This window comes from Marmota flaviventris, chromosome 18, assembly GCF_047511675.1.
Source record: "Marmota flaviventris isolate mMarFla1 chromosome 18, mMarFla1.hap1, whole genome shotgun sequence".
In the NCBI taxonomy this organism is placed as follows: domain Eukaryota; kingdom Metazoa; phylum Chordata; class Mammalia; order Rodentia; family Sciuridae; genus Marmota; species Marmota flaviventris.
This window is the reverse complement of record NC_092515.1, coordinates 17,915,823-17,939,931: the sequence shown is the minus strand read 5'-3', so window position 1 is coordinate 17,939,931 and position 24,109 is coordinate 17,915,823. Positions and strand designations below refer to the sequence as shown.

The following is a 24,109-nucleotide window of genomic DNA, read 5'->3' as shown; positions in this document are numbered from 1 at the left end:
TGACAATGGCCAACCAGCACTCCAAGGTCTCTGGGAAATATTCTATGAATCATCACGAGACTTCCATTTATACTGCAAGTCTAAGATGTCCCGTTTGTATTGCATTTGGGATATTTGTCAAAACATAAAATACAGGGGGTGGGTTTGTGGCTCAGTCGAGGAGTGCTTGCTTGGCATGTGTGAGGCACTGGGTTCAATTCCCAGCACTGCATAAAAATAGATAGATAAATAGATAGATAGATAAATGTCCATCAACTACTAAAAATATTAAAAAATATAAAATATAATCACTACAATTAAGCAAGTGGCCTCAGAGTATTCATTAAAGTTTTTACATGAAAGTACATCTTTGTAACATGTGGCTCCTTTTAAAATTTTATTTTTAAAAACAGATCATGCATGAATAGGTAGGCCTATTGCCTGTGATGAATTTTCACAGGCTACATGATTCAACACTTGACAACTAGCTAACTGCCCATCGGCCAAAGTGGAGAGTGCAGATGACATGATTTCAAACGTCTAACATCAGTTGACAAATGTCTAATTCTCAGGAAATTCACCTCTCTTCTGCCTCCCCTCTGACCTTTAGGGCAGCCATACCAGGTACAAAGTCTGGATTGAGAGATTGCAGAGTCTGATGTTCAGTGATTCAGTTACCTGGTATCACCCTCAGCAAGATTTAATTATTCCATTACCTGAATGTGCAGTCCCTCAAGTGAGAACCAATTTAAGTGTAAGGGAAGCCAGGTCCAGGAAGGGAGAAAGGGATTGCTGAGCACCTAGCACAGAACAATGATTTGATTAGCAGATATTCATATTATTTTTCCTACATACCAATACTCTCATTCTCTTTACCAACAATCCTAAGTTTCTCCAATAATCACTGCTCTCTCAGTATTAGGGTTTTCTGCTCCCATCCTAACTTAATACTTGAAAGCTATGACTAGAATAAATTATCTGTCACCACTCTCTACCTATGTATACATAATTATGATTCGGGGATCAGTTGAAACTGCTGAAGAAAGAAACATGAGCCTAAATTTCTATACGTAGTAAAAATGTCTTTGAAGAAAGCATGAGATGAAAGTACTTCAGGCTAAAAGTTTAATGAAAAATAAACTGCATAAGATGGAATTCTTATTTAAGGAAATTCTATTTAAGGATGATGAAAAGTCATCTCAGGTGAAATATCTTCGATAAGTGATGAAATGAAGATCTGAGACAGAAGTGCATCTGTGGATTAAAAACATTGCTCATTATCTGTATAAAATGACTAATGTTCCACTGCGAAGTTAGAAAGATGCCACGTTAGAGTCTCAAAAAAGTATGTACTAAGATGAGGCGGAAAGAATAGATCACAGGGCTACATGGCTTCCCAAGCCCCCAGGAAAGTCACAAGATCCTTTCCTGTTCCCAACAAGAGGTTCCCTACTGTCTGTAGGGTACAGGGATCCCCCACCATCACCACTTGCCTGGATCTCAGACACTCACCTGAGCAGGAACTTTAGGAGTGGCCTCTCTTTACCATACATAGATTTTGCTCATTTTCTGGCAGGCCGATCAGTTCTGGTTTGGGAACAGGATACCCTGAACATGGAAACAGGACAGCAATATTCTGGTAAAGACAAAATGAACCTCTATATTCAATATGGTATTCAACATAAGAACAAGATCTTAGAATGTGGCTACTCCTTCCAACCATGCAAAGAAAATGCTGACCTGTAACCTGGAAACCAAGAGCACAAACACCATCCTTGCGTCAAAAGTCTGCAGAGGGTAGTGATGGCCATCTACCTAACAGCCACTCCCCTGGATCTCCATCCTGCAGAATCTGACTCTGTTCAGGAGCAGCCCTTCCCCCTTTACACGAATCATGGGACCCCCAGAATGAGACCTTTCATTCAAGAAACTATTTTCTTTTTCCTACATTTTATAAAATTGTCGCGTTACAGTTGTTCATACTGATGGTATTTGTTGTTACATATTCAGACATGCACATAATGCACAATATAACAACATAATTTGGCCAATATCAATCCCGAGCACTCCCCCCTCCCTCCCCACCTCCTACCCCTTAGGCCCTTTCCTCTACTGATCTCCATTTAATTTACATGAGATTGGCCCTATCTTTCTTTTCCTTTTCCCCCCTCTAGAAAAAGCTATTTTCGAATTAACCTAAGTAAGTAGGTCTCAATCTCCATGGACATTAAAACCACCTGGGAATGTCTGATGTGATTCATGAACCAAATGGAACAGAATCTCTGGGGATTAGATCTGAACATTAGTAGCTCTAAAAGCTCTCCAAGTATGCGGGGAGGATTGAAAAAGCATGGTTCAAATTGATCTACATCTGACTCTGACCTTGTTTGGTTTTATTTGGGAAAACAGCTATTCGAAGCTATTCTAAGGAAGCAGAGTGAAGCGAAGGGAAAGTGTATGAACTAGGGAACATCTGCATCAATGATCTCAGGAAAGAAAGTAATACTTGTGCTATGAATTTCTCAAACAGGATGTTGAACAAGAGACCCAAGACACAGAGAATTATACAGTGTGAGTCCATTCATATAATGTTCAAGAAGGGACCAATCTAATCTATGGGGACAGAGGTCAGTGGAGCGGTGCCTTTGTGGGGAACTGACTGGGAGGCAGTGGGGGAAATCTGTCGTAGGCTGAGAATGTCCAAGCTTGATCCAGGTGGAAATCACAGGAATGAAAGCCACAGATGAAATGTGCATCCAGCTGAACACTTAGGATCATACATATTACCAAATAGTAGGTATACCTCAATAAGGAAGCTTATTAAAAAAACCCCTAATGCTAAAAATGTCATTGTTGTCTTTGGGCAGCAGCTTTCTACAGGGGAGAGAACTGGGTGCAGAGTCAGTAGCCTTAAACAACAACAACAATAAAGCCACATTTCACAAGGGACATTGTGAGGATTAAATCAGTGGAGCAGGGGGGGTGACTGGAACAGGGCTTAACATGGTGTTAGTGCTCAAGGGACATAAATGTGACCATTACTGTAAACTATTTTTTCTTTGGGCTGACACACATTTTGTTTACTTAAATAGATTCTTTCAGAAATGGAATCTTGTATGACTTTTAAATGGGAAAACTAGTTTCATTTTTCACAAATAATTTGCCATCACAATACAACAATGAAATAACAATAATGCTATAGATTCTTGTGCTATAAATTAGGGCTACTTCCTCTGTTGAAAAGGAAAATTAGCAAAAGTTAGGGCAGGCACCAGAGACTCATCACTAATTAAAACTTTCTCCTGACAACAATCAGAAAGCAGCACAGAGGTCTCCATTCAATGCCATCAACGATACATTAATGATACATTTGTGCACCTTTTAAAATCATCTGCACCTAAAGAGGATTGTGAGACAGGCCCTAGGAATCAAGGATGATGGTGTAGACATCAGGAAAAAGTGAGCGTAATGGATACTGTGTAATTTAGAAAGTTGCCAGCTGGCCTGCTAGACTCATGGACTTTTTTTGAGAATGGACCATCATCTGCAGCCCAAGCAAACTGGGTCATGGGAACACTTAACCAACAAAACTTGCCCATTCAATCTCCCTCTGGTGAGAATCAGGACTAAGGACCTGAGACAGGGGGCAGCTTGTGCTAGATATTAGAATTGAGAGTGCAGGCTTGGTTCTTGATTTCCTGTATTCGGCCCCTCAGGGTGCCTGGGTAGACAGGGATAATAAGATAGGGGGAAGTGAAACAAAAATAGCAGGAATTTTGGGCAGGGAGAGTGGGCTCAGAGGCCTTTCCTACTAGGCAGACCTGAAGTAAGAGGCTGTCTACACATGGGAGAGAGGTGAGGCTTACCTAATGAGACCAGGTGCCCACAGGTCTCCAGTATTACCTCCTGGTACAGGGTCCTCTGGGACAGGTCCAACTTCCCCCATTCTTCCCAGGTGAAGATCATAGTTAAGTATTGGAAGGCCATGGACAACTGAAAAGTCAAACACAGACATATTGGCCTTGGGCTGGATGAGATCAGAGCCTATTGCTGCGTCCCTGGTAAAGGTGCAGACAGACCCAAGGCTTGAATCACCAAGCGTATCTAGTGACTCTGTGACATGCTCACTGTGGAGGCAGATGCTGCCTTTGGATCTTGTGTGTTGAGTCAAAGAAAAAAGCCTTTTATGGGGAAGCTACTGGAGACACTACTGAGAAGGGGACTACAAGGTGCAGACAGCAGGTGCTCTGCTGTGTCAGGGTGAGGAAATGTTGACAAAAATTACAACAAAGCTAACAGCAACAGCAGCATCAGGAGCCCAGTGGTCCCTGGTGGGTGTTGGCACCATGCGGAGGGGTTCAACGAACTGTAGTCAAGTGTCTGAGGGTCCCAGCTCTGAAGCCAAACTCTGGGTTTCAGTCCAGCCTCTAGAAACCAAGATTTGCTGGGTGCATGATTTGGGGGAAGTCACTTCATTCTTTGAGCCTTAACTACCCCACTGATACAATAAAAGTTTCCACATTGCCAGGTTGTTAGAGAATTAATGTTTCAAAACACAAATACTGAAGTGGATGGCTTATGTAAGAATTTTCTCTGAGTTTTGAAATTTGTTTTCCTTTTTTTTTTAACTGGTAGACTTTATTTTTAGAACAGTTTCATATTTATAGAAAAGTTCTGGGGATAATACAGGGCTCTTATATTTACACTCTCCCACAATAAAGTTTCACTTATTGTTATCCTCTTACACTAGTGTGGTACATTTATCACAGTTAATTGATCAATACGGAATCGTTATTATTAACTGAGGTCCATAGCTCATTCATATTTTCTTAGTGTCTATTAAATATAACTTTCCTGTTTCAAGAGCCCATCCAGGATATATGCTGCATTAGTTATGTCTCCTTAGCTGTAACAGTTTATTAGATTTTGCTTGTTGTTTTAAATATATACTTGTATATATTTGGGTGTGATATAGATACAGTGAAACTGTTGCTATAGTCAAGCAAATTAATAATATCACAGTTACCCATTACTTTGCAACAAGCATCTAAAATCTAAAATTTGGGCAAAATACAGTATAATTAACTGCAGACCTCACATTGTATGTTAGATTTCTCATTCTACATATGTACTACTATTTGTCCTTTGACTTATATGTCCCTATTTTTTCCTTTATTGAATTCTGATTCCATGGATTGATGCATCCATGTGGAAAACAGTCTGGTGATTCCTAAATAAATTAAAAATAAAATGACAATATGACCAAGCAATGTTTCTTCTCATTATACTCCCAAAGGAAATACAATCACTATCTGGTAAAGATATCTGCACTTCCATGTTCATTGTAGCATTATTCATAATAGCCAAGATACAGAAACAGCTGAAGTGTTTCTTGACAGATAAGTGGATAAAAAACCTGATACACACATTTGCATACACAATGAAATATTACTCAGACGTAAAGAACGAGATCCTGAATTTACCACAATATGAATGAAATTGGAGGACATTATGCTGAATGAAGTAAGACAGACACAGAAATAAAATGGGCAAATAAGTGAGACCCTGTAATAGAACAAAAAAAAAAGATTAGAGCTCTATCTGATGTGTGAGAGGTAAAAATTTGCTCCCAGGATGTAGGCTCTCTATTCACCTCACAGATTGTTTCTTTTGCTGAGAAGAAATTTTTTAGTTTGAATCCATCCCATTTATTGATTCTTGGTTTTAATCCTTGCGCTATAGGAGTCTTATTAAGGAAGTTGGGGCCTAATTCCACATGATGAAGATTAGGGCCTACTTTTTCTTCTATTAGATGCAGAGTCTCTAGTTTAATTCCTAGGTCTTGGATCCACTTTGAGTTGAGTTTTGTGCGTGGTGAGAGATAGGGGTTTAATTTCATTTTGTTGCATATGGATTTCCAGTTTTCCCAGCACCATCTGTTGAAGAGGCTATCTTTTCTCCAATGCATGTTCTTGGTACCTTTGTCTAATATAAGATAATTGTAATTTTGTGAGTTAGTCTCTGTGTCCTTGATTATGTACCATTGGTGTACCAGTCTGTTTTGGTGCCAATACCATGCTGTTTTTGTTACTATTGCTCTGTAGTATAGTTTAAGTTCTGGTATAGTGATGCCACCTGCTTCACTCTTCCTGCTAAGGATTGTTTTAGCTATTCTGGGTCTCTTATTTTTCTAGATAAATTTCATGATTGCCTTTTCTATTTATATGAGGAATGCCATTGGGATTTTGATCGGAATTGCATTAAATCTGTACAGTGCTTTTGGAAGTATGATCATTTTGATAATATTAATTCTGCCTATCCAAGAGCAAGGTAGATCTTTCCATCTTCTAAGGTCCTCTTTGATTTATTTCTTTAGGGTCCTGTAGTTTTCATTGTATAGATCTTTCACCTCTTTCATTAAGTTGATTTCCAAGTAAAGAACTCAAAAAGGTAAGCAAAAAAAAAAAAACCCTAAATAACCCAATCAATAAATGGGCCAAGGACCTGAACAGACACTTCTCAGAAGAGGATATACATCAATCAACAAATATATGAAAAAAACTTGATAATTGCTAGCAATTAGAGAAATGTAAATCAAAACTACTCTAAGATATCATCTCACTCCAGTCAGAATGGCAGCTATGGCAGCTATGGAAAGCAGTATGGAGATTCCTTGGAAATCTGGGAATGGAACCACCATTGACCCAGCTATTCTCCTCAGTCTACACCTAAAGGACTTAAAATCAGCATGCTACAGGAACACAGACACATCACAATTCACAATAGCTAATCTGTGGAACAAACCTAGATGTCCTTAATAGATGAATGGATAAAAAAATGTGATATATATACACAATGGAATTTTACTCAGCAATAAAAGAGATCAAAATCATGACATTTGCAGGTAAATGAATGGCGTTGGAGAAGATAATGCTAAGTGAAGTTAGCCAATCCCCCCAAAAAACAAATGCTGAATGTTTTCTCTTGATATAAGGAGGCTGATTTATAGTGGGATAGGGAGGGGGAGCATAGGAGGAATAGATGAACTCTAGATAGGGCAGAGGGGTGGGAGGGAAAAGGAGAGGGCAGGGGATTAGCAAGGATGGTGGAATGTGATGGACACCATTATCCAAAGTACATGTATAAAGACACGAATTGGTGTCAACATATTTTATATACAACCAGAGATATGAAAAATTGTGCTGTATATATGTAATAAGAATTGTAATGCATTTTGCTGTCATTTATTTAAAAAAAAAATAGAAAAAAAGAATAAAAGAAAAAGGACTGGGGTTATAGTTTAGTGGTAGAGTGCTCATCTAGCATGCAGGAGGCCTTGTGTTCACCCCCAGTACAATGAACCCCCCTCCAAAAAAAGCAACCAACCAACCAATAAAAAAAGCTGTAAATATACTGCATGATATCCATTATATGTGAAATCTTTAAAAAGTTAAATACACAGAGATAGAAGGAAAAAATGATGATTATCTGTGGGAGTGAGGAGATGGAAAGATGTAGAACTTGCTTGATTTTGATGACCTTGACCTTTTTTTTTTTGTTTGTTTGTTTAAAATTTTTTATTGTTGGCTGTTCAAAACATTACATAGTTCTTGATATATCATATTTCACAATTTGATTCAAGTGGGTTATGAGCTCCCATTTTTACCCCATATACAGATTGCAGAATCACATCAGTTACACATCCATTGATTTACATATTGCCATACTAGTGTCTGTTGTATTCTGCTGCCTTTCCTATCCTCTACTATCCCCCCTCCCCTCCCCTCCCCTCCCCTCTTCTCTCTCTGCCCCCTCTACTGACATTCGTTTGTCCCCCTTGTATTATTTTTCCCCTTCTCCTCACTTCCTCTTGTATGTACTTTTGTATAACTCTGAGGGTCTCCTTCCATTTCCATGCATTTTCCCTTCTCTCTCCCTTTCCCTCCCACTTCATGAATTTGTGTGTCATCTTGTGCAGGGGCCAATACTAATCTTCTCTATATTGTTCCAATTTTAGTATATGTGCTGTCAAAGGGAGCACTATATTAACAGTTTTGAGGAGTCAGGTCAGGCATATTGTAGGATATCTTTCTGCTAGAACTTATTAGATGATTTTCTCATGATTACGGGTTTTCCTCAATAAGTTATGAATTTTTTTGATGGGGGAGGAAGATCACAGATGAAGAGTTCCATTGTTATTACATCATATTAAGGATACATACATACCACCAAAGTGATGTGATCATCTGGTTGAAATAGTGTTCCTCAAATTTCTCTGCTGTTAAGTTACTCCCCCGCATTGTCCATATTGTACCTTTGAAAGGAAGTCATTGTGCACAGCCCATATTTAAGGAGTTATACTTCCCTTCCCCTCCTTCATAGAGTATCTACCTAATATATTTGGAATTCCGCACAGGAGATTTGTCTTTTCTTGCTGTAAGAAACACACTTACCTGTCCAAGCCCAAAGAATGGACTAAGAGACACAATGTACAGCAAAAAGTGAGGCTTTAATGATGGTCTTGCAAGATTGGGTGTCTGGTAGTCAGGGGCACACAGATTGGGTACAACCAGTGTTTTATTCCCTAGAGGGAAAGATCCCTCCCCTGGTTCATCATTGGCTGAATACTATAGGGAATGGTCTTTACCTAGGTTTTACTGTCTCCAATAATTAGTGCCTAGGGGGCTGGGGTTGTGGCTCAGTGGTGGAGCGCTCACCTAGCAGTGAGAGGCCCTGGGTTCAATCCTCAGAACCACATAAAAATAAATAAATAAAATAAAGGTATTGTGTCCAACTACAACTAAAAAATAAATATTAAAAAATTAGTGACTATATACTTTGTTAATTTATAGAATGTGTGTTCAGACTAACTAAAAGAAGCCTAGAGAAAGATACTGTGAGACTCTCACAATATGGGTAGGGTTCAAATGCTATATATTAAGTAGATAACATCAACATGAAGATTCTGAGAATCAGACCTTTGTGACCTGCTTTGTTCCATGATCAAAGAAATCCAGCTGTTATGGTTTGGGTGTGAGGTGTCCCCCAAAATCTCACGTGTGAGGCAATGCAAGAAGGTTCAAAGGAGAGATGGTTGGGTTGTGAGTCTTACCCCAACAGTGAATTAATCCCCTGCCAGGGATTAACTGGCAGGGTGGTGGGGTGTGGCTGGAGGCGGTGGGCATTGGGGGCCTGGCTTTGGGGTATATATTTTGTATCTGACAAGTGGAGCCTCTCTGCTTCCTTATCACCATGTGAGCTGTTCCCCTCTGCCATGCTCTTCCACCATGACGTTCAGCCTCACTGGAGCCCTGAGGAATGGATTTGGCTGTCTATGGACTGAGACCTCTGAAACCGTGAGCCTCCAAAGAATCTTTTCCTCCCCTACAATTGTTCTGGTCAGATCTATTAGTTACGGGGGTGAAAGAGCTGACTAAAATACCAGCTCTTTAGGCCGATGCCGCCCCTTATCCTTCTCATGGTCACCCTTCACAAGATTTCCTTTAAAAGAAAAGTCTGAGACCTCCAAAGTCCATTTCACTCTTGAGTGCCCTTCTCCCTTTGAGTGTGTATGCTGCTCTATTCTTTGCTTTCCTGAATAAATCTTTACTTGTGCCTCTTTTGAGGACCTTCTTGGACCTAATCTGTGGCAATCTAGTTATCTATAGTCTTTTCTAGAATGCCAATTGTAGTCATACACTGCATAGCCTTTTTAGTCAGGCTTCTTTTATTTAGGAGTATGCATGGAAGGAAACTCTAGACCTTTTAGGACCTTGATAGCCCATAATAATATTCCACTGTATGGATACAGTACAGAGATCCCCCCCACACACACACTTTTATCCATTCACATGTTGAATGGCATCCTGGTTGTTTTAAAATTTTAGGAAATTATGAATAAATCTCCTATAAGCATTCATATGTAGGTTTCTTCATGAACATAAATTTTCAGTTCAAGAGGGTAAATTCATAAGAGTATGATTGCTGTATCATATGGTAAAACCATATTTAATTTTTAAAAAATGAAATTGACAAATGATCTTGCAAAATGTCTGTATCAGACAACTAGGGCAGCCATAACAAAATATCCCAGAATGGGCAGTCTAAACAACAAAAGCTTAGGTCCTCACAGTTCTGGAGGATAGAAGTTCAAGATTAAGATGTTGGAAAATTCAGCTCTTTTCAGGTTTGCAGATGATTGCTTTCTTGCTGTGTCCTTACATATTCATGCAAGATACCCCAATAGCAACAACAGTAGATAATTAATGGCAAGGCTTTATGGGGAAAGAACTGTAGGAAGATACTGGATGTGTCAAAAACAAAGTTGTCACAAAGAACCATGGAAGTGTTCATTGCCTTCTTCAATTTCTAGGAACTAATGAGGCTGACCAACTGGCAAAGATAAGATGGCTGGGGGAAGCCCCTGGAGAAGAAATTGCCACTTTGCTATATTATAGATTAAAGCATGAAGGTCAAAAGACTAGGTGGGCAGCTGTGATATTCTAGGGACTGCCCATAAAGATGTCTGATGTTGTTGCTGTATGCCAGTAGTGACTGGATGCCACCAAGGAACATATCAAAAGAAGTGAGGTCTCTCTTCAGCAATGGCAGATAGAATACATTGGCCCTCTCCTGTTATCAGAAGGGATCAAATGTGCATTGACTTATGTGGACACAGTTACAGGCTTGATGCAAACCTTTCCCAGCAAAAGAGCATATCAACAGGCAACTATTAAAGGACAGATCTGGCTGAGTGCAATGGAACAGAGAGGGCTGGGAACATGGGGGACGGAGGACATGGCTGAAGTTATTGTGCAGCAAATGAACAGAATCTCAAGGTAATCCTTGAGGCTGTCCTTTATCTGGTATCTATGGTGACACATGGGTATCCCCGGGTCATGTGGTCAGCTGTATATCTGAGACAGACCACCATAGGGACAAAGGGCAAATACATACCCGAGCCTTAACTCATGACCTGACAGCCATTAAAAGATAACATAAGTTTTTTTCCTCTGCTCTCTCACCTTAACTCACAGCTTATTGGGTACAAAAATCTTGGTATGTGCCTTACCCACCCCCTTATCAGCTTCAGAGACTAGGTACATCACTAGGGTCAGGATGCTCTTGCCACGACTCTCCATGGACAAACAACATAAAGAATAAAAATTGTGAGGCGCCATCAAAACAGCAAATTCCCAGGGCCCTTCACTTGTACTTGCCATAGTTTATCTTTTCTTCCATTTCTCACCTATGGGTTCTCTTAAACCGCTACAGCAGCATGTGGTATCCATATGAAAAACTAACATTTGGCTCCGATGACCAACTGATCATGACTTCCTCAGTTCAAGTGCCCTCATAGGAAAAGAGAGGCATCTTTGAAATGTACCTAAAGACAACATTCCTAACCTTTGCCCCAAACAGCCCTTTCACATGAATAAAACTAGCCCTCTCTCTCTGTCTGGGGAGCTCTCCTGACACTCTGGTCAGGGCTGCATCTTCCTTCTCTTAGGAGAAGCTCTAATGGAAAGCCTTGCCTGACTGGTTTTTATTTCTACTGCCACCAAGTCCAACAAGTTTCCATGTCCGGTGGTCTGGATTGGGTTGGGATGGAGGAAAGAACATGGGAGGGAGGGGGTGGGAGACTGCAGACCCGTAAGAGTCCAGGAGCTATAAATGTCCCATCTATCTTCAGGACATTGTTTCCCTCACCTAGGCTGGGACTCCAGACTCTAAGCTTAAACTGTCCGCTGAGTCCTGATCAATTAACTACATCCTGACATCTCCATTGGCAGGGGTGACATCAACTAGGGGACAGTCTTCAGTCCATGAGTGTATAGAGCCTTCCTCTAAAACTTTCTACCATACGGGAACACTATCATGAATGGCAACACCACTCCAGGGATCCTCCACAGAATCACAGGATACCCCTGGCCATCACTGCCACAAGGAATTCATCATCCCCAAGGTCTTGCTGGTCATCCTGTAAACACTAAAGGGCCTCCTCCTCTCTTGTGTCTCAATATTATCACTGTTAATATTGTGGCTATTGTCGGAGATCCTTAAGGACTGAGAGTTTCCCATGCCATCCTTGTATGTCCTGATGCCTGTGGTCGTTCTTCCACATACCCTCTTGCACGTGCCCTTAGCTCAGACCACTCGCCCCCCTCCCTCTGGGTAAAATGCAAATAGCTCAAAAATGTCTACTAATCTGCAAGAACACTTCCTTTCTCCCCCAGAACGCTGACCAATCATTCCCAAACTGGCTGACTACAAGCTGACTTACCCTGTAAAACTTGAATCAACCCCAGTCAGACCACTGCTTCCAAGCCTTCCTAGACAGCATTTCCAAGGAAAGGTTCTGCTACCCAACTCTTGTTTCTTCCCACCAGTGCTCATGTGCTCACATTCGATCACTAACTATGCACAAGTCTCTAGGTTTGCTGAGATGTACATCCCAGAATCCTGTTCTGACACTGAACAGTGAATCACTGAATCTACAAGGATGAATGGCATGTTGTTCTTTCCAAGCCAGAGTCCTGCTTCATCAAATTTGGCCCATGGGGACTATGTGATGGTTTGTATGTGACCTACACACCAGGTTTTGGGGTATCCCTATCACACGCGCCTTTCTCATAAGTCTCCACAGAGTATTTGTGTCACCTTACTTGCTGGTGTCAGTAGCTCCCTCCTGTCTCATGGCTCCCTGATGTGTTCTGTGTATGACATTTGTTTTGTACTGTTTCATGTCTGTCCTTTTTCTTGTGGATATGCTTTCTCTGTGTGTCTTGGCTATTTAGAGGAGTGTCTCAATACCTGTCACACAGTGTCCCAAGCATGTATTTTGGGGGACCATATGTTGGATACCTAGGTTGTAGTTAGGTATATCACAAACCAATCACCTGGGGTCCCACCGATATACATGCACGATGCTAGATTTTGTTGCAGCGCCATTGTCACATACCTAGTATACTGAGTACCTGAAATACTGTTTCCAGACTGTTCTGCAGTGTGCCAACAAAACATACTGTCACACCTAATGTGTTTCCAGGTGTGTCACCATTAAATACCTTTCATCCCAGAGCAGATCTCAATTATGCATTTCATCAATATTTGTGAAAGATGGAAGAAAGGTAAGTATGTTAATTAGCATCAGAAAGATGCAAAAAGCCAAATCTAGAATGCAACAAATTCTAATAGACAAATGCCCAGCAACTTAAATAGATGATAAGTGGTAGCTATAAGGTAAGACACACAAGAGACATGTCTACCAAAAGCAATACACATACATTTTAGATGCAGAACACAATACCTTAAAAAAACCATTTGAAACAGCTGAGAAAAATGAACTCTAATAACATTTTGATATTTTCAAGTACATTTATTTCATGTTTTATACAGCATTTACATTTTAGAAAGCATTATGAAGACTTTATAAATTAAATGACATGATGTCCATGATTATAAATAATCCAGTGACAGATACATACACAGATGAATAAAGAATGACCATGGAATGACAAATATTGGGAATTTAGGGATTAGTTCATGGGGCTTTGCCCTTTTTATATTTGTAAATACTTATTACAAAAGGTATAATAGGTATTTTTAAATACCTATTACAATAGGTATTTTGAAAATACCTATTACAAAAGGTAAAATATATCCTTGTAGCAATAATGTTAAAAATGATTTTAAAGAAGGACTATTATAGTTTCAGGAGTATAAGCATGTATCAAAACATCAAATTCTATGCTTTAAATGTGTTCAGTTTAAGTTCATTGTAACTCAATAAAGCTGTTATAAAGTTCAATAAAGTTATTACTAAAACTGAACAGTTGTCATTTGGTAACTTTTTACTCTTTTCTATATTCTGGGGTTTATTTATGACTATTTTATCAGTATAATGGAAACAAAATACAATGTTCTACTATACATCTCTTCTCAATTATATGTTCAGTGACATCACATTGGCAGCTTGAAACTGGCCACAGTGCAGACCTGTGGGTAGAGATGAGAGCTTCTGCAATGGTGATATACGTCTGGTAGGGTATTATGACATAATGGATTTTCATTTTTGTCCATGGTTCCTGGTTCATAACTCTATCCCCAAAGTGGACCAAAGAAACTAATGTCCCCCTGCCTCTATCTGGCCATAAAGAATTTCTCTGACTAAATTTGTCTTATAGTAGGTCATAAGACCCTCATTGCAGAAGGTCCTGCCCCATCTCCTGGAGTAAGCGATGCTCAGAGATCAAGAAGAATCTGGATAGGCCTTGTAATAAATAGGACTTGTTTGGTTTATTCACAGTCTATTAGCAATTATGTCTATGTAATGAAGGCTCCATGAAAACCCCATAGAACAGGCTTTGGAGAGCTTTGGGTAGCTGAACACATGGAGGATCCTGTAGTCTGCTGTGGTCAGAGAGGGCGTGGAAGCTCTGCATCCCTTTTCTTACACCTTGTTCTGTGCATCTTCTTCTTCTGTACCTTTTGTGATGTACTTTATAATAAATCAGTAAACATAAGCACGAATTCCCCTGGGTTCTGTGAACTGCTCAAGCATAATGAAAACTGAGGAGGGGGTTATGGAAACCCTGATTTATAGCCAGTTGATCAGAATAACAGGTAAAACCATCTGAGACTTCTGATTGACATTGTGTGGGTGGAAGGGGGTCTTGGGGACTGAGCCCTCAATCTGTGGGATCTGACATTACTTCTAGGTGGACAGAAATGAATTTGGTTAGGCACCCACCAGATGTCCACTGCAGAACTGACTGATGGGGAGGGGGTAGAAATCCTCATGTCTTTGGGGACCATAGAAATCTTCTGTATTTACTATAGTCAGATTAAAGGAAAAACAAGCAGTTTGTTTTTGCCAACACACCTGGCAAGGGATCAGGCCAGGGTAGAAGTTGCATGGCAGCTCCTGAAAGCTTTCCCAAAACTTGAAACTTATGGGGAAATCTGAGCTGTGCATGTTCACATGGGTAAGGTTTGTTTTGGACAGATGTGTCTTCCCAAAGGCCTTTCTCCAGGGTCATTATATTAAGTAAGGAGATTGCATATTCCCTGTATGTCTAAGAACTTCAGCTGGGAACTTTTCCACATTTACTAAACTCATAAGGCCTTACTGCTGTGTGCTGGCGCCAAATGAAATTAGAACTCTGGGTGAAGCCTTTGCTAATTCACTGTGCTCAAAAATTTTATCTGAGTGAATATTTTGTTCTAAATCAGAACATGTTTGAAGGCTTTATTACATTCATGGGACTTGCAATTTCTTTCTCCATCATGGATTTGCTTCTGCTGGTGTTTGGCTGAAGGATTTCCCACATTAGCTGCAGACGTGCTTTCAGGCAACTCAAGATAATTTGAATTGAAAGCTTATCCACATTTTCTGTACATCACGAGGACTTTCTCTAGTGTGAACTCTTCAGTGCTGGATATGCAAGGTACTTTGGCTAAAAATCCCCACATTCCTTACATGCATAAGGTCTTTTTTTCCAGTGTGAATGCTGTGATGTTGAATGGGACCAAAGCTTTGGTAAAAGAATTTCCACACTCTGAAGGTCTTACTCTGGTGTGTACTTTCTGATATTTGATGAGGCTGGAGCTTTACCTAAAGGATTTCTCCTTCTCACTGCATGAATAAGGCCTTTCTCCAGTGTGAATTCTTTGGTTTATAATAAGGCTAGAGCTTTGAATTAAGAATTTTCCACTTTTGTTGCATTTACAAGGCCTTATCCCACTGTGAACTCCCTGGTGTCAAATGAGTCTCAAGTTGCAGTTGAAGCGTTTTGTATACTTGCTGCATTCAAGAGGTCTTTCTGCAGTGTGAACTCTTGTTTCTGAATCAAGCTGGAGCCTTAACTATGTAATTTCCCACCATTTCAATGGACTACTAAGACTTTTCACCAGTATGAATTCACTGATGAGAAGCAAGTATGTATTTGCAGCTGAAGGCTTTTCCATATTCATGGAACTTCAAAGTCCATTCTCCAGTTTGGCCCCTTGGGTGTTATAAAGTAAGGGTTTATAGTTGATGGCTTTCACATATTTGCCACTCATAAAATCCTTGTCCACTGTGGACTTGCTGGTGGCTGAACAAACTGTTTGCAATTGAAGGCTTTCTGCATTCACTGCACTTGAACGATTTTTTTTTTTTCACTGTGAGTGGCTGCTTTCCTCAGCCACTTTGTGTGGCTTGTGTTGTAGGTGGCCTGGTTCAGGCCAGGATGCTTTGTGTGGCTTCTGTTGTAAGTGGCCTGGTTTGGGCCAGGATGCTTTGTGTCGCTTCTATTGTACATGGCCTGGTTCTAGAGAAGACCTGAAATGACCAAGACATATTTCCCAATGTCCCCTAAGGTCAAGGATGTCCCTGGTACATGGAATCTGTAGCTCTTTACAAATAAGAACTTACCCACACACCTTCTGAAGGGTTTCTCTTTGCTGTGATATAGTTGCTGAAAGATATTAAATAATTGTTTCACACAGGCCCCATAAGCATATGGTGTCTGCCTTGTATGTGTTTCCCTGTCTTTCAAGGCCAAGGCACATATCTCACACGGGTAGGCTTTCTAGGCAAAGGGACCTTCTTTGGGAGTTCTGACCTGTGACACTTCCTCTATAGAAACATTCTGCTCAGAAGGTGGTTCCTTATCTTTCACTCCATGCCCGTGACCTGGAAGTGAAGAAATGCCAATGAAGTGCATGTTGACTTTGATGAGAAGGGGCAACAAATGTGATTTGAACACCAATGAATGAGTCTACGTAAGTTCATAGGACTGTTTTCATAGGTCAGGTGGAGAAATCAGCTGCTGTTACAGCATGACCTTTAGAAAGCCTTCTAAAGTCTCATCAGGCAAAGGACACAAGGATGGGGTGCAGCACAAAGAGAGGAAGGGCCTGAAATTCTCTCTCTGCTAATGGTTTTTAGCACCTCTTATTTGCTGATGACATTCACCCTTGGGCTGTGCAGAAGGGTGAATCTAGTTCCCCAAAAGTCCTGTTCCAATAGGGTAGTTCACATTCAGAGGCTATCTAATGACATGTGCACATGGGGCCAATGTTGGAGAATAGAGGTAGTAGATAGGAATAGCTAAGATGTGGAACCCATAGATTTTGGAAGTATCCTTGGGCCAAAAGAGGAGAAGTACCAATTTGGCAAAATATCAAGAAAGGAAAAAGAAAGATAGAAATGAGGTGTGGGCACTGATACTGGCACCAAAACAGTAGTGGAAAGTTTGAACACTACTAGGATGGGATGATTTGAACACAGACCCAATGCCATGTCCTATAACCTGCCACTCAGCAGGGCCAGGGCTTCTCTGAACTCATTTGGTATATCTGGAATTATGTTCACTCTGAGAAAGACTCAGCTTTTCCCTCCACTCCCCCCACCCCAGTTGAGCACTGTTTATATGGTACAAATCCCATGGAAAGATTGATCAGATAAGAGTCCATAGTGACTCAGAGCAACAGACCACAAGGAAGAAAACCAAATATTACAAAAAGAACCACAGAGGATGATATAATAGTGATCCCATCAATGACTGAAATTCCTGGCACAGGCAGGCACAGGAATATATCAGCCACAGGAAGGGAGCAGAATTTGTGGCATTGAGGTCACCTGGTCAGGAACAAGGAAAGGTGGGATCTCATTGTCTTGTGAGACTCCTGATCCCCTTATCTGTAAGGCTTTGGGGCAACAGGTATTGGGACTACTTGGGAAGAAGATAGGGTAATGCAATAGCTCAGCCCTACAAACAGTGAAACTACCCAGAAAACTGGGGAGGGAAGTAGTATGAAAAGGATGACTCTGTCCCTGGGGGAAAAAAAGAAGGAGCCTATCCCAAGGCACTGGGTGAGTGTGATAATCTTACCCAGAGAGACCATAAGTGCACAGTTCTCCAGCATCACATCACAGTATAGGAGTTTCTGAGCCTCATCAAGAAGACACCATTCTTCCCAGGAAAAGTACACAGCCACATCCTCAAAAGTCATATCGTTCTGCCATGATTGGAACAGATGAAACCATGAACAACTTCTCTTCTGAGGATCCCCAATTCCCCTTTCTAAATGTCCACCTCATGCTCATGCTCCTTTCAACTTCCACAACTCAAAAGGAGATATCAGACCCTGGTGCCAGTTGTACTCTTCTGTCTCATAGCCCCATTAGTCACTGTGCCTAGCCCTCAGCAACAACAAGCAGGTGGGCAGATAGTTGTCGTTTAATTTCTGGGCTGTCGTGCAGGGCTTCACCCACGATGACCAGGAAGTGACTGAGAAGTCCTACAGATGATATCTCCAAACACAACCAAACTTGGGCTTATCCTTTATCTTTAATTCTCTAATAATAAGGCTTTGGGAAGTTCAGTTCATACCCCCCTCCATGCGTACTTCAGTCTTTTGACTGTATGTCTCTCATAACTCCAGTTCCCACTGTTACTATTTCCCTGACCCATGCTGTAGATCTCTCCCTGGCCTTATCAAGTGTTACTTATCACATCATTCAGAGAGTACCTAGAAAATCTGGTCAGGCCCTGGTACTACCCCAGACCTCCAAAGGTTCTACTGCTGAGTCAACCCTAAATCCTACTATGAAAACCTGACTTCTGGCTCTGTTTCTTGCATCAAACTTAACTATCTAGAATGATATTCAGACTTCAGATCCAAACCCCAGACCTGCCTACCTATGACTATACCAGATGACCATGTTTGCCCTTAAATTAAACCAGCAGCTTGAGTAAAACACTCCAGAGTTATCCACAAGTCTTGATGAGTCCATAAAGCTGTGGACAAGCCCCAGCCTCAGTATCATCTTCCCCGCATTATGCCTATACTTCTAAATCCATATGAATGTCGAATATTCCCTTAGAAACCTTGATTACCTGCCAGGCTATCTTTCCCCACACCCACCCTTCATGGTCATTTCTCTCCCTCAGTTGTGCTTGTGAGGCCTACCATTCTCAACCAGGTGCCCAAGCAAGAGATCCAAGCCACCACTCTCCCCTTCTTGGGTCAACTTATAGTATTACCACCATGAACTAAAGATTCCTTCCTCCAAATGTGATCCACAGTCTCACCTCAGTCCACAAAATGTCTCCCTTTAGATGTCTCTACCCTGAACCACTACCAAGTGTTTCAGACCTTTGTGTCCAGCTGCCCACTTGACACCTTTCCTTTCATCTCTGGAACATCTCAAACTCTTAAGATGGCCAAAATGAAACTGCATGCCCTTCAAAATTATTTCTACTACTTATTTCCCCTTGCTTCTTTCATAAACCTTGGGATAATCTCTGATCCCTTTTATTCTCTCATCCTCAACATTAGAAAATCTAACAGTCAAACCTACTTGGAAACCAGATCCAGAATCCAACTACTTTTCCCATTTCCAGATGTCACCAACAGTCACCTGTAATCTGTAGCAGCCTTATCCCTGGTTTTCCTGCCTCTCCTCCTTTAATCCTCAAGTCTATTCTCCAGCCACAGGGAGCCTTCTAGGACCTGGGTCACATCACATCATTGCTTGTATGCCTCTGCTCCTATTATTTCTAGAAAAAAAACACCCAACTTCTCTGTTATTCTAGGTCTGACTCCTACCCTCCTGTTCACCAGAAGGAAAGGAGACTGTGGCTGAACACTCTTGAGTCACTGTCACCTTCAAGCATCTGCATCTGCTGATAACTGGGTGGGACAACCTTCCACACTTCCTTCCATTGTGCTAGACATAGAAACTGTTCCATATAAACCCCCTGTTCCAGGACCCTGGGCTTAACATTTTTCAGAAGTCCCTAGGCACAAGGACAAGGAGAGTGGCAGGCATAGGCCCAAGGCACCACACTGCCATAAAGGATGTGTGTGTGTGTGTGTGTGTGTGCGCGCGCGCGCGCGCGCGCGCGCGCGCAGGGGGAGTTGGGGTGAATGAGGGCCAACTCACTTGTGTAGTGTCCATAAGCACTTCCATGGGCACTGAAATCTGTGGGAAGAGAGAGACCATAAGAAGGAGGCAAAATACAAAGGCTCAGGCCTTCAATGTACCTCTGCCCAGTTCTGGATCTGTTAGGCTAACTTTATTTTCCCTGCATCTCAGTCCTCAGTAATACCTCTTCTTTGCGACTTTGATCAACTCAATCTTCTTGTGTTACTATTGTCCTCACTCTTCTTCCAGTCTCCTTCCTCCAAGTAGTTTTTGGAAAACTTTAAAACTCCTAACTCAGATGGTGTTTGTCATTTGTTCCCATCTCTCCATGGCTTCAAACACCATTGGCATGAAGATACACCTCCTTGCTTGGCATTCCAGCTGCGACCTCACTTCTCTTCATACTCTGTTCCGCGTAGACACAACATGAGCCCAAGGTTTCCCAAACGCTCCTGGCTCAGCTGCTCCGCTAAGCCTTTGCACATACTGACTTATCTGTCTATATCACTCTTCACGCTGGCTTTCAGAAATGGGTCATATCCCAAGATACTCCCAGCTACCACATGGTGCTGGACACTAGGGCCTAGGCTGCAGTGACCAGAACAGTCTACCATATTTTAGAGCTTTAAATACAAAAGGAGGTGGAAGTGGCTGACGGTCCAAAGGAACCAGTACCAACCCATGCCAGGGCCAACAGCAATGCCTCTGCAATCTGGGCCCAGGGTGGGTTGGTGCCCACAAATGTGGTTGATCAGGCCTCTAGCCCTGCCCTGACCAAGGTCACCGTGGGCAGCTTCTCAGAACCTCTAACTCACCTTTGTGCAACAGGAACGTTTCCTCTCTAATTTTCTGCGGCTGCCTTACCGTTACCAGTGCTCGGGCACTTGTGATTACGTGAACCAGCCTCAAAGCGACTGCCAAAAAAAGCAAAACTGGAAGTCCCACCCCTAGTTTTCAGCAGCCAAAAATCAGACTGCTTTCTCTTGTCTTTCATTGGATGAACGCTACTTCACTCCCAGGGCAGAGCATTCTGGGTAAGAGCCATGTAATTCCCAGGACTACACCTACAGGTGGTGAAGGGGTACTGCACCCTAGAGACCTGAAGGAACCGGATTTCTGGACAGTGTTGATCACCGAAAGTGTTGAACACGAGTTCAGACTTGATCAAGATCAGCATGCTCGCAGACTAAACATTATTTTTGTTGCTCCCAAAGGCTAAAAACCCAAATGGGATGATCATTCATAAAAATCCAAATGGAGTGATTATTTTATTGTATCACTGACACAGAAAGTGTGCCTGCTTATAGCTGGAAACTGATAAACATTAACTTCTTGCTTTTCAAATTATTGTAGGCTGAACAGTGAATTTCTGTATGTTGGGTCAGGGATGAGAGGAAAAACCTCCAGAAAGACCCATGACAGAGAAGACAGAAGAGGGATGTTGTGTTGCCCTGAAGCAAGTGACAGGGTGACACTCAGCTTATTTGTATCTGACATTCAGAATATTTGTGTCTGACCCAGTGAACAACACTATTTTATCTATGTAGTAATTTTTTTCTTCTTATGCTGAAAGATTCAATTCCTTTTGGAAGTGTGACACCTAAATCAAACTGAGTTGTTGTGGTGTGAACTGATAAATACAATCAATAAAAGTATAAGTTATAGGTTATAGATTATAAAAAATATAGATTATAGATATAAGATTTTGATAAGTGATATAAGACAATTATAAAGCAAGAACTGTCATAATCAGGCCTAAGACTCCATTTTGGTGTCTTCTATAAAAACTTCTATAAAGAGCTGTTTCTGAGAAACTGAAATGAAAACTGTTTTCTTATAAAAATTGTCTTTTTGCACTTTGTGCCCCACAAATTGTACCCTACTCAGGATGCAGCGGTGGTGGTAGTGAGCTATATCCTGGGTGTGAATGCCTTTGTGGGGCTACATGACTTTAAAGTAGATTCTCGCCCTGCCGACCCCCACCCAAATTCAGGATGTGACTGTCTAGCACCTGCTTGAACCCAGGACTGTGGTCAACTGAACTGCAAAGCTAATGTTTTTTTTTTTTTTTTTTGGCTTCTGTTTATCACTTGCTTGCTGACTGGAAAATTCCAGTCCTGCCTAGAGCCCACAGGTCCCACTTATTAATGTTTTGATTTCTATGATTGGCTAGCTTACATGATGATAAGCAAGTCACTGAGTTTTGGGTTTTGTGCTTATATTCTTTTTGGATAGACCAGGAAGCTGCTCTCCTCCCACAGAGCTTGAGTCTCTGTGTTGGGTCACAGTCCCTGGCCAGGTAAATAAAGCTATCTTTTGATTTGAATTCAGACTTGGAGTGCTTTCTGAGGTGTCTCCTCATAACAGAATGACTTCCCAGAAGCTATCTAAGGATGGGACAGTAGTTGAAGTGTTCACAGTTAGAGCATGTGTGCAAAGGGAGTACATAAACCCTGAGATAAAGGTTTGAGACATATATATTAATAATTGTTATGTCTTGTTGGTGTATGGTTCCCTTGAGCAGTATGTGGTATCTTTCTTTATCCCTTTTGATTAACTTTGGCTTGAAGTCTACTTTATTTTATATGAGTATGGATACCCCTGCTTGCTTCCAAGGTCCATGTGAGTGGTATGACTTTTCCCAACATTTCACCTTCAGTCTGTGTATGTCTTTTCCTATCAGATGAGTCTCCTGTAGGCAGCATATTGTTGGATCTGTTTTTTAAATCCAGTCTACTAGTCTATGTCTTTTGATTGGTGAGTTTAAGCCATTAACATTTAGGGTTACTATTGAGATATGGCTTGTATTTCCAGCCATATTTGTTTATTTTTGTTATTTAACTTGACCTGATTTTCCTCTTTGATTAGTTTTTCCTTTAGTGTACTACCTCCCACTATTGGTTTTCATTGTTATTTTTCATTTCCTCTTCATGAAATGTTTTGCCAAGGATATTTTGAAGTGCCGGTTTTCTAGCTGCAAATTCTTTTAACTTTTATTTATCGTGGAAGGTTTTTATTTCATCTTCAAACCTGAAGCTTAATTTTGCTGGATATAAGATTCTTGGTTGGAACCCATTATCTTTCAGCATTTGAAATATGTTGTTCCAGGATCTTCTATCTTTCAAAGTCTGTGTTGAAAGATCAGCCATTAACTAATTGGTTTACACCTAAATGTAATCTTCTTCCTTTCTCTTGTGGCTTTTAAAATTCTCTCCTTGTTCTGTATGTTGAGCATTTTCATTATAATGTGTCTTGGTGATTTTGCACATTCGGCATCCTATAGGCTTCTGGGATTTGGATTTCCATTTCATTCTTCATGTCTGGAAAGTTTTCTAATATTATTTAATTGAACAGATTGCTCATTTCTTTGATTTAGACCTCTATACCTTCCTCTATCCCAATAGCTCTTAAATTTGGTCTCTCTTTATGCTATCCCATATTTATTGGATGTTCTGCTCATGGTTTCTTATCAGACTCGCTGTGCTATCTACATTCTTTTTGAGATGATATACTTTGTCTTCGTTGTCTGATGTTCTATCTTCTAAGTGGTCTACTCTGCTTTTGATACTCTCATTTGAGTTTTTTTTAATTTGGCTTATCATTTCTTTCATTTTTAGGATTTCTGTTTTTTTTTTTTTTGTATCACCTCTATCTCCCTGTAGAGTTGATCTTTTCTTCGTGGATTTGTTTATGTAATTCATTGTCAAAGTGATCTTTCATTGTCTGCATTTGTTGTCTAATATCTTCCTTGAGGCTCCAGAACATCTAAACCATGTATATCCTGAAATCTTTATCTGACTTTTTTTCTGCTGTAGATATTGTATTGTCTTTCATTGTTTGTGGTCCTTTCTTTCCTTGTCTTTTCATGTTGCTCATGTTTCCTTCCAGCTTTGTGTGACCGTTGTGTTATTGTTTTTCTCCTAGAATGTAATGCATTCCACTATTGTCATGTATGCAATAAATAAGTAAATTAATTAAAAGGTTAGAGACAAAAGGAAAGTTGTTAGAGTTTGGATCTGAAATGTCTCTCAAAGGCTCATGTGTTGACTGTTTGGTTTCTAGATAATGGTACTATTGGGAGGTGGTGGAAACTTTAAAAAGTGGGGCCTAGTTGGAAGAGGTAGGTCACTGTAGGTGTGCCATTGAAGGGCATATTTTGTCCCTGCTCCTTCCCTCCATCCCTTCTGTCTTTCTTTGCTTCCTGGCTGCTGG

The 24,109-nt window shown here is 40.9% G+C and overlaps 1 pseudogene; it reads right to left on the bottom strand.

Moving 5' to 3' along the window:
* Positions 1-7,925: 7,925 nt before the first annotated feature.
* On the bottom strand, positions 7,926-8,020 carry LOC114097552 (U6 spliceosomal RNA; annotated as a pseudogene).
* Between the last annotated feature and the right edge of the window lie 16,089 nt (positions 8,021-24,109).